At 36.9% G+C, this 14,034-nt stretch overlaps 2 non-coding genes across 2 annotated transcripts; both read left to right on the forward strand.

The window, feature by feature from the left end:
- The first annotated feature begins 12,440 nt into the window (after positions 1 to 12,440).
- Positions 12,441 to 12,565, forward strand: LOC127109553 (small nucleolar RNA snoR86). The gene has a single exon (XR_007796828.1). It is a non-coding gene; the product is annotated as a small nucleolar RNA snoR86 (small nucleolar RNA).
- A 99-nt stretch (positions 12,566 to 12,664) lies between these two features.
- Positions 12,665 to 12,790, forward strand: LOC127109559 (small nucleolar RNA snoR86). The gene has a single exon (XR_007796833.1). It is a non-coding gene; the product is annotated as a small nucleolar RNA snoR86 (small nucleolar RNA).
- Positions 12,791 to 14,034: the final 1,244 nt, after the last annotated feature.

Here is a 14,034-nt window from a genome sequence, read left to right on the forward strand (position 1 = left end):
TTTTGACCTCACTCACACGCTTTCCAGGAAACTTCCCAGAAGGTCACCCATCCAAATACTACTTCAAGTCAAACACACTTAACTGTGAAGTTCTTATTTGTTGGGCTACCGAAAAGAAGATGCATCTTATTGGTATAGGTAGTACCAATTCATCATTATAAGTCTTCCTTCATCCATGCAGTCTCATACATGCATAACCTCAGGATCTCTCTCATTCTGATGTGAATTCGATTTTTCCCTAGAAGTTGCTAAGAGTGTCTCATTGTCATGCCTCATGCATCGACAATCACTCTCTCCCCTTCGGGTGTTACATGTAACCACTCTCCTCCCTCTTCGACCTCGGGTGTTACATGGCCCATGTTAGTTTTACTAAGGCACAAGGGTGGCCACCATTATACTGGTCAAAAAGTAAAGGTGTGTGTGTTCCACCTGCATGGGAAGGGGGACTCAGAGGCCTTAGTAGGTTTATAACAATTTTAAGGTGATTAGGGCTTGCCCACAGCGGAAATAAGCCTTGTACAATAGTGCTTTGTGGTGGTTTTAGGAGTCCCTCTCACGTGAGACGAGAGAATCTATTGATGGATGATGTGCTTATTATAAGCGTGTGAGGGGTATGATCAATATGAATTATAATATGTCATTCCCCTTGTAACACCCCGATTAAAATAAGAGAATTATTTAATTGAGTTAATATTATTTTATTAATTTAATTAAATAAAGTTGAATTATTGGATTATTTTTATTATTATTATAGATGTTATTTATTTTAATAATAATTAAATAAATAAAATAAATGGAATATGAAGAGTGGAAGGGTAAAAGTGGAAATTGGATAAAAGAGGCCAAAATGGAGGACTCAGGTTGTTTTCACGTGTTTTGCCTCAGAGTCAGAGAAAGGGGGAGAAATGCTGAAGAGAAAGAGAAGGAAGAGGAAAAGGCCAAAGATTGCTCAGAGTTTCCTTCAATCCAAAGAGGTAAGGGGTCTGAACCTTATTAAACGATAATATGCGAGCAATTTCATGATATCTGTTGGATTATTGATGAATTTTGGGGATTTTAGGGAGATTGGGAAAGTTGGGGTTTTGATGGGAAATTCTCCGATCTGTGAGTTTTGTTGAGTTATATGCACTGTAATCGAAGTATGTTGTGTATATATGACTGTTAAATGTCGATATTGGGTTGTTAGCTGTGGGGTATGAGTTGGGCGAGTAGAGAAGCAAAGCTGCGCTGGTTTCCTCAGCAGAGGGCTTCTGTTCGCGCGCGATTCGCGGCGCGAAGCCCAGTTCGCGGCGCGAACTGGGCAGGATTCAGAGGAGTTCTGTAACGCATCGTTCGCGGCGCGAACCCTGCTTCGCGGCGCGTACTGAAGCGAATTTAATTGTTCGCGACGCGATCCTTCGTTCGCGACGCGTCCTGGAGAAATGGAGGAGTTCGCGGCGCGTCCCTATGTTGGCGGCGCGAACTGGGAAAATGCAGAAGCTAATGTTGGTGAGTTTTTGAGTACGTTGAGTTGCGAGACTCTTAGTAAGTCGCTGTAATTGTATTGTAAACAATTAATAGTGATTATATGATTGTGTATGAGGTGTTTATGATGATGAGATGTTGAATTTACGTGCTTAGTTATAAATGTGTTATGTAACGATGTGATATCGTTGTAATGTTGTTATTGTTTTGTTGAGTTGTATGTCATGCTATTAATGATGATGATAACATGACTATATGATGATGTTGTTGATATGTTGATTATGATGCATGTTTGGTGTGCATGCATTCATGAAAGGCCGATGCCTAGTGATGAACGGACTGAGTTCCAATGATGTTGTTGACTCCGGGCTTGTTGAGAGGCTTGGTTCCTTACGGGGAACTCAGATTCTATGGTGATGAATCTGGGAGTGGTGATCCTGTAGTTGGTCACAAAATGGGTATACCGAGTCGTGTTGAGTCATGCATGGGTGTGTACATTGCATTTGATATGTTGTTTTGTTGATGTTCATGAATTTGTTGATTATGATGATTATGATGAGCTGTGTTGGCATATGTGAAATATATTTATGTTTATATTTCTGTCGTTATATTATTATTTAATAATGTAATTCTCACCCCTTCTGCATGTGTTTATGTTCATCTATGATGAGCAATGTGCAGATAAAGAGGAGTAGCTATTTTTGAGGTTTGAAGAATAAGTGTAGAGTTATTCTACAGAGTCGAGTCAAATGCTCTGGTCATGTGACACCGGGGTTATGGGATTCGATAGATAATTGGTTATTATTTACGTTGTTTATGATGACTAATATGTTGAGATGTTTTGTTGAGATAATGTTGAAACATTATTATGAATTGTTATATGATGAATGATAAAATTTGTGTTGTTGTCCGCTGCGAAGTTTTAAATAAATTAAATAATATGTTTTATGTTGTGATGCGATAATTGTTATGTTGTAAGAAATGTAAACTCTTCTACATGTTGTACTCTGATAATCTATTTAAATATGTCGTTTGGGTAGAAGGGTGTTACATTAGTGGTATCAGAGCATAGTCAGTCCAGTCGAGTCATAATGTGAGGTTTTCCCTGTTGGTCGATTAGTGTAAATGACACTGTCGATATTTAACGGTTGTGGTTGTGTTGTGCAGAGTATGGCTGGAGAAAATGACCGTGCGATTGCTGAGGCTTTGGCTGCTATGGCGCAGGCTATGCAGGCGCAGCAGAATCCGCCGGTCGACGAGTTTAGGAATTTGGGAAGGTTTCTGAAGAATAACCCTCCTACATTCAAAGGGCGCTATGATCCAGATGGTGCTCAGATTTGGCTGAAGGAAATTGAGAAGATTTTCCGGGTGATGACGTGTACTGAAGCACAGAAGGTGCAGTTTGGTACGCATATGTTATCTGAAGAGGCTGAAAACTGGTGGGATAACACTCGCCAGAGAACTGAAGTACCAGGTGCTGAGATGACTTGGGAAAGGTTCAAGGCGGCCTTTCTGGAGAAATATTTTCCTGCTGATGTGCGATGTAAGAAGGAGATGGAATTTCTAGGACTGAAGCAGGGTAACATGTCTGTTGCTGATTACGCTTCGAAGTTTGAGGAGCTGGTGCAGTATTGTCCTCATTATAATAATGCTGATGCTGAGGAATCCAAGTGTGTCAAGTTTGAGAACGGGTTGCGTCCCGAGATCAAACAAGGCATTGGTTACCAGGAGATTCGTAGGTTTCCTATGCTGGTTAACAAGTGTAGGATATTTGATGAAGATAGCAAGGCTAGGACTGCTCACTACAAGAGTCTTAGTGAGAAGAAGAATAAGGATCGTGGTAGTCCTTATGCATCTCCGAATGGTAAAGGTAAGCAGAAAGTGGTAGATGAGAAGAAGCCAAGTGGGGGAGGATCTCCCATAGCTGGTAAATGTTTCAAGTGTGGCGAGCCAGGCCACCGTGCTGATAGCTGTACCAAGAAAGTGCTGAGATGTTTCCGATGCGGTCAGGCGGGTCATAGAGTTACGGAATGTAAGGATGCTGGTCCGACATGTTTTAATTGTGGCGAGAAAGGCCATATCAGTTCGCAGTGCTCGAAACCGAAGAAGGCGGCTACTGCAGCTCATACTACTGGTAGGGTGTTTGCTCTGAGTGGGGCTGAAGCTCCTACAGAAGATAATCTGATTAAAGGTACTTGCTTGATTAATAATGTTGAATTGCTTGCTATTGTTGACACTGGTGCTACTCATTCGTTTATTTCGTATGAGTGTGCGACTAGGATTGGTGTGATTATGTCGTCCCTAGGCGGAAGTATGGTGATAGATACTCCTGCTAATGGTTCTGTGAAGACTTCTGTTGTCTGTCGAGGTTGTCATTTGACGATCTTTGAGAGAGAGTTCGTGGTTGATTTGGTGTGCTTACCCTTGCACCAAATCAATATTATTCTGGGAATGAATTGGCTAGAATTCTATGGCGTGTTTATCAACTGCTATAGTAAGACGGTGCGGTTTTCTGAAGTTGGTGAGAATGATGAGGCAAGATTTCTATCTGCTAGGCAGGTGGGGGAATTTGTGAAAGATGAAGCTCAGATATTCGCTTTATTTGCGTCTCTGCAAGCGAATAAGAAAGTGGTGAGTGTAGATTTGCCTGTTGTCTGTGAATTTCAGGATGTGTTTCCGGAGGATGTAAGTGAATTACCTCCAGAACGTGAAGTCGAATTTGCCATTGACTTAGTACCAGGTACGAGTCCAGTGTCGATGTCTCCTTATAGAATGTCGGCAACTGAATTAGTTGAATTGAAGAAGCAACTTGAAGAATTGCTTGAGAAGAAGTTTGTGCGTCCAAGTGTTTCTCCTTGGGGTGCACCAGTATTGTTAGTGAAGAAGAAAGAAGGTACGATGAGGTTGTGTGTCGATTATCGGCAGTTGAATAAGGTGACTATCAAGAATCGGTATCCATTGCCGAGGATTGATGATTTGATGGACCAGTTGGTTGGAGCTCATGTTTTCAGTAAGATTGATTTGCGGTCGGGTTATCATCAGATCCGAGTGAAGTCAGATGATATTGCGAAGACTGCTTTCCGTACGAGGTATGGTCATTATGAATACACTGTGATGCCGTTCGGTGTGTCTAATGCTCCAGGTGTGTTTATGGAATATATGAATCGTATATTTCATCCGTACCTTGATAATTTTGTTGTGGTGTTCATAGATGATATATTGATATATTCTAAGACGGAAGAAGAGCATGCAGGACATCTGAGAATTGTTTTGCAGGTGTTAAGAGAAAAGAAATTATATGCAAAGTTATCTAAATGTGAGTTCTGGTTGAAGGAAGTGAGTTCCTTGGCCATGTGATTTCGAGTGGTGGGATTTCTGTTGATCCGGCTAAAGTTGATGCTGTATTACAGTGGGAGACTCCGAAGTCTGCTACTGAGATACGCAGCTTTCTGGGGTTAGCTGGTTATTATCGCAGATTTATTGAGGGCTTCTCTAAGTTGGCATTGCCGTTGACGCAGTTGACTAAGAAGGGTCAAGTGTATGTGTGGGATGCAGCTTGTGAAGCGAGTTTTGTGGAGTTGAAGAGGCGGTTGACCAGTGCTCCAGTGTTGATCTTGCCTAATCCTGGTGAGTCCTTCGTTGTTTATTGTGATGCTTCTTTGATGGGTCTTGGTGGTGTTTTGATGCAGAATGGTAAAGTTGTAGCTTATGCTTCTAGACAGTTGAAAGTTCATGAGAGGAATTATCCTACGCATGATCTAGAACTTGCAGCTGTTGTATTTGTGTTGAAAATGTGGAGGCATTATCTGTATGGTTCCAGATTCGAAGTGTTCAGTGATCACAAGAGTCTGAAGTACCTGTTTGATCAGAAAGAGTTAAATATGAGGCAGAGAAGGTGGTTAGAATTACTGAAGGATTTTGACTTTGAATTGAGTTATCATCCCGGTAAGGCTAATGTAGTTGCAGATGCGCTGAGTAGAAAGTCTCTACATATGTCTATGATGATGGTTCGGGAGCTTGAGTTAATTGAACAGTTCCGTGATATGAGTTTGGGTTGTGAAGTTTCCGCTGATAGTGTAAAGTTGGGTATGCTGAAGTTGACTAGTGGAATTCTGGAAGATATTCGGAATGGTCAGCAAGTTGATGTCGCTCTAGTTGATCATATTACTATGGTTAACCAGGGTAATGGTGGTAATTTTGAGATTGATGAGAATGGCATCCTGCGATTTAAAGGTAGAGTTTGTGTTCCTGAGGTGTCTGAATTGAAAAAGAGTATTCTTGAAGAGGGCCATAGGAGTGGATTGAGTATCCATCCAGGTGCAACTAAAATGTATCAAGATTTGAAGAAGTTGTTTTGGTGGGCTGGTATGAAAAGAGATGTTGCTAAGTTTGTGTATGCCTGTTTAACTTGTCAGAAGTCAAAGATTGAACATCAGAAACCGGCAGGTATGATGCAACCTTTGAAGATTCCTGAATGGAAGTGGGATAGCATTTCCATAGATTTTGTGACGGGATTGCCGAGGACGGTGAAAGGTAATGATTCTATTTGGGTGATTGTGGATCGATTGACTAAGTCGGCGCATTTCTTGCCGATGAAGATTAATCACTCTTTAGAGAAGTTGGCAGAGTTGTATATTGAGGAGATAGTGAGGCTGCATGGTATTCCATCCAGTATTGTGTCTGATAGAGATCCCAGATTTACTTCTAGATTTTGGGAAAGTTTGCAGAAAGCGTTGGGGACTAAGTTGAGGTTGAGTTCAGCTTATCATCCTCAGACTGATGGTCAGACTGAAAGAACTATCCAATCCTTGGAGGATTTGTTGAGAGCTTGTGTGTTGGAGCAGAGTGGTTCTTGGGATAGTTATTTGCCGTTGGTGGAGTTTACTTATAATAATAGTTTTCATGCTAGTATCGGTATGGCTCCATATGAAGCATTGTATGGTAGGAGGTGTAGAACTCCATTGTGTTGGTATGAATCAGGTGAGAGTGTTGTACTCGGACCTGAGATTGTACAGCAAACGACTGAAAGGGTTAAGATGATTCAGGAGAAAATGAAGATTTCTCAGAGTCGTCAGAAGAGTTATCATGATAAGAGGAGAAAGGCACTTGAGTTCCAAGAGGGAGATCATGTGTTCTTGAGAGTTACTCCGACGACAGGTGTGGGTAGAGCTTTAAAGTCTAAAAAGCTTACTCCGAGGTTTGTGGGTCCGTATCAGATTTTGAAGAGGGTTGGGGAAGTGGCGTATCGGATAGCTTTACCGCCGTCGCTTTCTAATCTGCATGATGTGTTTCACGTATCTCAGTTGAGAAAATATATTGTGGACCCTTCGCATGTTGTTCAGTTGGATGATATCCAGGTGAGGGATAATTTGACCGTTGAGGTGTTGCCAATTCGGATAGATGACCGAGAAGAGAAGACCCTGAGAGGTAAGAAGATTGCTCTAGTGAAAGTTGTTTGGGGAGGTCCAGCTGGTGAGAGCTTGACTTGGGAGCGTGAAGATCAGATGAAGGAGTCGTATCCGGCTCTATTTGCTTGAGGTATGTTTTCGAGGACGAAAACTCTTTTAGTGGGGGAGAGTTGTAACACCCCGATTAAAATAAGAGAATTATTTAATTGAGTTAATATTATTTTATTAATTTAATTAAATAAAGTTGAATTATTGGATTATTTTTATTATTATTATAGATGTTATTTATTTTAATAATAATTAAATAAATAAAATAAATGGAATATGAAGAGTGGAAGGGTAAAAGTGGAAATTGGATAAAAGAGGCCAAAATGGAGGACTCAGGTTGTTTTCACGTGTTTTGCCTCAGAGTCAGAGAAAGGGGGAGAAACGCTGAAGAGAAAGAGAAGGAAGAGGAAAAGGCCAAAGATTGCTCAGAGTTTCCTTCAATCCAAAGAGGTAAGGGGTCTGAACCTTATTAAACGATAATATGCGAGCAATTTCATGATATCTGTTGGATTATTGATGGATTTTGGGGATTTTAGGGAGATTGGGAAAGTTGGGGTTTTGATGGGAAATTCTCCGATCTGTGAGTTTTGTTGAGTTATATGCACTGTAATCGAAGTATGTTGTGTATATATGACTGTTAAATGTCGATATTGGGTTGTTAGCTGTGGGGTATGAGTTGGGGCGAGTAGAGAAGCAAAGCTGCGCTGGTTTCCTCAGCAGAGGGCTTCTGTTCGCGCGCGATTCGCGGCGCGAAGCCCAGTTCGCGGCGCGAACTGGGCAGGATTCAGAGGAGTTCTGTAACGCATCGTTCGCGGCGCGAACCCTGCTTCGCGGCGCGTACTGAAGCGAATTTAATTGTTCGCGACGCGATCCTTCGTTCGCGGCGCGTCCTGGAGAAATGGAGGAGTTCGCGGCGCGTCCCTATGTTGGCGGCGCGAACTGGGAAAATGCAGAAGCTAATGTTGGTGAATTTTTGAGTACGTTGAGTTGCGAGACTCTTAGTAAGTCGCTGTAATTGTATTATAAACAATTAATAGTGATTATATGATTGTGTATGAGGTGTTTATGATGATGAGATGTTGAATTTACGTGCTTAGTTATAAATGTGTTATGTAACGATGTGATATCGTTGTAATGTTGTTGTTGTTTTGTTGAGTTGTATGTCATGCTATTAATGATGATGATAACATGACTATATGATGATGTTGTTGATATGTTGATTATGATGCATGTTTGGTGTGCATGCATTCATGAAAGGCCGATGCCTAGTGATGAACGGACTGAGTTCCAATGATGTTGTTGACTCCGGGCTTGTTGAGAGGCTTGGTTTCTTACGGGGAACTCGGATTCTATGGTGATGAATCTGGGAGTGGTGATCCTGTAGTTGGTCACAAAATGGGTATACCGAGTCGTGTTGAGTCATGCATGGGTGTGTACATTGCATTTGATATGTTGTTTTGTTGATGTTCATGAATTTGTTGATTATGATGATTATGATGAGCTGTGTTGGCATATGTGAAATATATTTATGTTTATATTTCTGTCGTTATATTATTATTTAATAATGTAATTCTCACCCCTTCTGCATGTGTTTATGTTCATCTATGATGAGCAATGTGCAGATAAAGAGGAGTAGCTATTGTTGAGGTTTGAAGAATAAGTGTAGAGTTATTCTACAGAGTCGAGTCAAATGCTCTGGTCATGTGACACCGGGGTTATGGGATTCGATAGATAATTGGTTATTATTTACGTTGTTTATGATGACTAATATGTTGAGATGTTTTGTTGAGATAATGTTGAAACATTATTATGAATTGTTATATGATGAATGATAAAATTTGTGTTGTTGTCCGCTGCGAAGTTTTAAATAAATTAAATAATATGTTTTATGTTGTGATGCGATAATTGTTATGTTGTAAGAAATGTAAACTCTTCTACATGTTGTACTCTGATAATCTATTTAAATATGTCGTTTGGGTAGAAGGGTGTTACACCCCTCCTCTGATGAAGGTGTATTTATAGAGGCTCTTGGGCCTAGGGTTCTCTTAGAAATGGTCACCACTAACTCAGTAAATGGTGGACCGTTGAATCCCTATTTCCAAAGGGGATGTGGGTCAGTTGATGATCCTGACTTCTCTTATGACTAGGCGATAGAAAAACCTAGAACCGAGGCGATGCCTCCATAGGGTGACATATTTTCTCCACCTTTCCAAAGGAGTCCTAAAGTCAACGCCCTATGTGGGTCCCTTTACAAATATAACATTACAGTTAGATATGTGTGATGAAAATTGCATGAGAAACCCTCAGATAATTAATATTGCATGCATGGGATTAACTAGAAATTATTGTGATTTGTGTGTGTTAATTGCCTATGATCATGTATGTTTTGATTCAAGAATGTTATGAAGTAACTAGTTATGTATGCTATTGAAAAATAATGTTTTTTTAGTTCTGGATATTTGACTCTAGTAATCCTGTTAGAATTGTGTCGTTGGATTTTTTGACTCGAGTCATGCTGTTAGAATTGTGCTACTGGATTTCTGACTCAAGTCATGTTGTTAGATTTGTGATGATGGATTTGTAACTCAAGTCGTGGGGTTTACTGACTCAATTCACGGATCTAGAATTTTCCCAATACCTTATTTTAAGTCGTAAAACACTAAATTAAGGTAGGTAATGGTCTCTAATGCTAATTTCACGATCATATGCTCAATTATCACTCAAATTTTACTTAGAATCAAGGGTGAAATGGGATTAAGAATTGTTAAAGATAAAAATGCATTTGTGTTTAGAATTATGACTAGTCATAAATAGTAAGTGTAAATACATAAGGTTTGTTGGCAATATTAGATTGTAGTAAAGTTTAGGGTTTTCATGTTGTAACATGATGAATGAGTGATGAGGTTACTTATACTTTCTTTTATAGCAAGTATGTGTATATAGACCAAGTATTTAACTAACTACTTACATATAAGTACATAGATATTATTATGGTTTGATTATTACTTAGGGCTAAGTGAGAATAAAGGATTCATCGGGGCTAAGTGGGTTCTCCGTATATACGACAGGACATGTAAGTCATGGTAAGTGTGACATCGCTTACGAAGCTAATATATGTCCAATCTTACCAAAATAGAATATGTATCCAGTTTATGATGATAACCACGGTGTCACGAACTCAAAATTGACTTGTTAGGATAACTCTAATTATTAGGCTCCCTAATGTTCGCATGCCAAATAAGTTTAAATTCTCAGATTATTCTCACGTTCAGAGACTTAAACATTTATGTTCAGTTTATGTTAAGACCAAGTTCAAATTAAAATTGAATCTCAGTTAAGTTATTTTTAAAATCTCCGTTAGTTATTCTTAGAACATCATTTAAGTTATTCTTAAGATCTATATAAAGTTGTTATCGGAAGTTTAGACACATTATCATTAGAATTTCTGTAAGTATAAATAGGAAGTAGCTTGAGGCTTCATTGAGAATGGATTGAGTAGGGTTTGAAGTTCCTAGTAAAAAACCTACTGAGAAATTAGTTCTCACCACATGTTGCTTATTATTTTTATTCAGGAACAAGATTTTAGGATCGAAAAGACGGAGCAACCAAAGAATCAAAGATAGAAAATTAGAAATTTTGTTTTAGATTTTAAAAGGAGGATTGTTAATGATGTAACTTCATCTATTTATTTTATTTACTTTATTTTCTCTCAGAGGGCGTCTTACCGATTAAATTCCCAAGGACCATATTTGAAAATTGTTTTGTTTAACACTATATAATAACTTCTTGATATTTATTATATGGCATTACAGGGTGAGTACCTTAGTCGGGAATGACATGGTTTCTTGACGAGTTCTTGATCTAACCTAACCTACCCCCTCTTGTGGAAGACGTGGTGGAACACGTCTTAAACATGTTGAATAATACTCTGTTGAGGAATAACTAAAATATTTGTTGGACTGATCCTACTTCCAACATAATAGGGTGACTCGCCTCAATCATCCCTTTAACAAGTCACACTTGAGAGAGGTGTAGTCAGTTTTGTGGGCATAAGAACCGGTCTTCATACTAGTTTCTCCATTACGGTTATCTTCTATAAATACTTAGCTAGGCAGTTGAGTAAATGATTAACTTTTTATATATCAAAATAAATAGTTATATTTTATACCTTATTGTGAGAAAAATATCATCTATTATACTCACCATAATTACAGGTATAGTTAGACAATTACTAACAGGGTTGGCCCAATAGATCCTGAGGCCGAGTTCTAATTTGAAAAATGGCCTAAATTTTTAAAAAAATACAATTGCAATAAATAAAAATAACACCAAAAATATAATTATATGTAAAAAATAAATTTAATTATAATTATTTTGATTTTTTTATCAATTTCATTTCTTAAAATATTGGATTTTTATCATAGTATTTTTTTTTATTAATTAAATTTCAATTATAACATTTTTTATGTATATTGATATTAATAAAAAAAATTGAACTTTTAAAAATGTGAAGCTTCCCAAAAACTTGAGACACTGTGCTATAGAGTTTGTTACTCATGCAAAGACTGACCCTGATCATTAAGAATAAGATATCTCACCTCCTTATGTTTTGAAGCACCTCACAACCCCTAATCTTATAACATACCAATTTTATAAATAAAAAAATCACAAATTTTATTATTGATTTTTTCTAGCGTAACTATTATTTATGAAAGAATGATTTTTATAAAAAGAAATTCAAATTTATAAAAAAATTATTCTTGGTAAACTATGGCTAATTTCAAAAAATAAAAAGGTTATTGTTTTTAAATTTTTTTTTAATGAAAATTTCAAAATTCAAATTTCTTAAGATAATATTTTAAGGATCTAACTTTTATTTCATTTTTCAGAAAATGAATAAAATACAAAAAACAAAATTTTAAAAGTGAAAAGGTAAAATCATAGAGAAAATAAAAGAATTGTCGAAAATATAAAATAATTTTACATTAATATCTATTAAAAACGTGTATTCCACTAAATTAAAAAATATTTTCAAATTAATTTCACCAACATAATGATAAATTTTTATTGAATATTTTATATTCTCAATAAATTGCCCATCAAACTCAAAATTATTTAGTATTATTAGAAAAGAAAAAAAATAGCTTTCCAAAAAAACATAAATGAGAGTATGAGTATAAAATAAGGTGTAGGAAGTAAATTATTGTATTCGGAAAACTCAATACTAGCACGAAGGAGCCCAAAATAAAACCGATGAAAGCCCTGTTAACCACAACAGTTAGGAAATATCTCCACTGCACAAAATTAGGTCTAGCCGTTTGCAACTCGCATTCTATAAAACGCAAAGTTGAGCTTTTACATGCAAGATCCCATCAATTTTCCTTCGCGACTCTAATAGATCTTTTTAGGCTTATTGTTTTCAAGTTACGATTTCTTATTCCAGATCTGCATTTTCTGTTTTATGATTTTATTATTATATTAGAAATTAGTGTTGAAATTCGAAAGAAAAGCCAATTTGCAGAGCAAGAGCATCGATAATTGATGTAAATTGCATTGAAGGTTGGCGAAATCGATCTTCGAAGGCGATTCTCCGTGCCTATCAAATCATTCTGTTTTGAATACGGCCTCGAACAAGTCGCTACATTTTATAATAATTTTGCTTTAAATCTTCAACCTAAAAAATACTGTATTTCTTTCGATTTCGTTCATATGTTTCTTTTCTAGAATATTAAAGCCAATTTGCAGAGCAAGAGCATCGATAATTGATGTATATTGCTTTGAAGGTTGGCGAAATCGATCTTCGAAGGCGATTCTCCGTGCCTATCAAATTCATTCTGTTTTGAATATGGCCTCGAACAAGTTGCTACATTTTTTTTCTTTGTAAAACTTCTTTTTCTATGCATACATTTCATACAACTTAAATAGTTTTAGATAATATAACTTTAATTATGTTCACGAAATCTAAGTTTTGATTAATCAATTTAAATTTATGTTATAGTGTTGTAATAAAAATTTAAATTTGTTATATGGTAGTAATAATAATTTATGGTTGTTGAAGATAAAATGTTAACTAAACGAGTATAGACTTTCAGAAGTATGAACAATTTTTACATAATCAATCCATAAATTTTGGAGATAATAAGTCGTAACATTTAATTACTTTGCTTTAAATCTACAAGTCTAGAAATATTGTTTGGTTTGAAGGTGATTTAAACTTTCGATTAATTTTATAATTTGTTTGATCCATATGAGTTTACTCATGAGATTATGTAGTCTGGCGTTGGAGATCGAAGACGTTTGTTGATTCATTAATTCTAAACAGAGCCGTGAAAATTGTATGTCAATGTTATATTTGGAATTTTTTTAAAAATAATTATGTTTTTCTAAAAATATTTTAAAATAATCATATTTTTTTAAAAGGATAATAAAGTAATCACATTTTAAAAAATAAAATTGTACACAAGAGATGGAGTAGTAGTTATTGAGTTTTAAATGGGTGTCATAATGATGAATGAGAAGAAAAATTAAGGGTTATATCATCTATTTATAGATTTAGGTTAATTTGGATATCAATGCAAAATCAAAAACTATAAAAGTCCAAAATAGTTACATTACTAAAGTAGACATAAGTCGGAATCCTGTGAGAAACAACGTGTTTCAACACACTAATATAACTTAACACACTAGGTGGTTCGACACTTCCTTGTTCTGTTGAGCAACCTGTTTTGACACAATGAATTACAATTCAACATACCACCTAATTCATTATGTCTAAGCTATCTACATTCATCATAACTCTTAGTCTTCTGAACACTTTGACGTGCACTCCCTTCGTCCTGATGTCTGTAATCTGCTACCTGCTCTCGAAGATAATGGAACCTTATCTCGATGTGTTTGCTTCGACCATGTGTTATCAGATTCTTTCATAAATTGATAGCTCACATGTTGTCGATCTTCATGGTAATTGCTCCATGACTCTTCGTTGTTATCTCTTCGACCAGATTCACCATCCACGTTGCTTGACATGCACAAAGAGAAGTAACTATGTATTCTACTTCGCATGACGATAATGCCACTATTGGCTCCTTTCTTGAACTCCAAGCAACTGGTGCAC

Source organism: Lathyrus oleraceus, chromosome 7, assembly GCF_024323335.1.
Source record: "Lathyrus oleraceus cultivar Zhongwan6 chromosome 7, CAAS_Psat_ZW6_1.0, whole genome shotgun sequence".
NCBI classification, from domain to species: domain Eukaryota; kingdom Viridiplantae; phylum Streptophyta; class Magnoliopsida; order Fabales; family Fabaceae; genus Lathyrus; species Lathyrus oleraceus.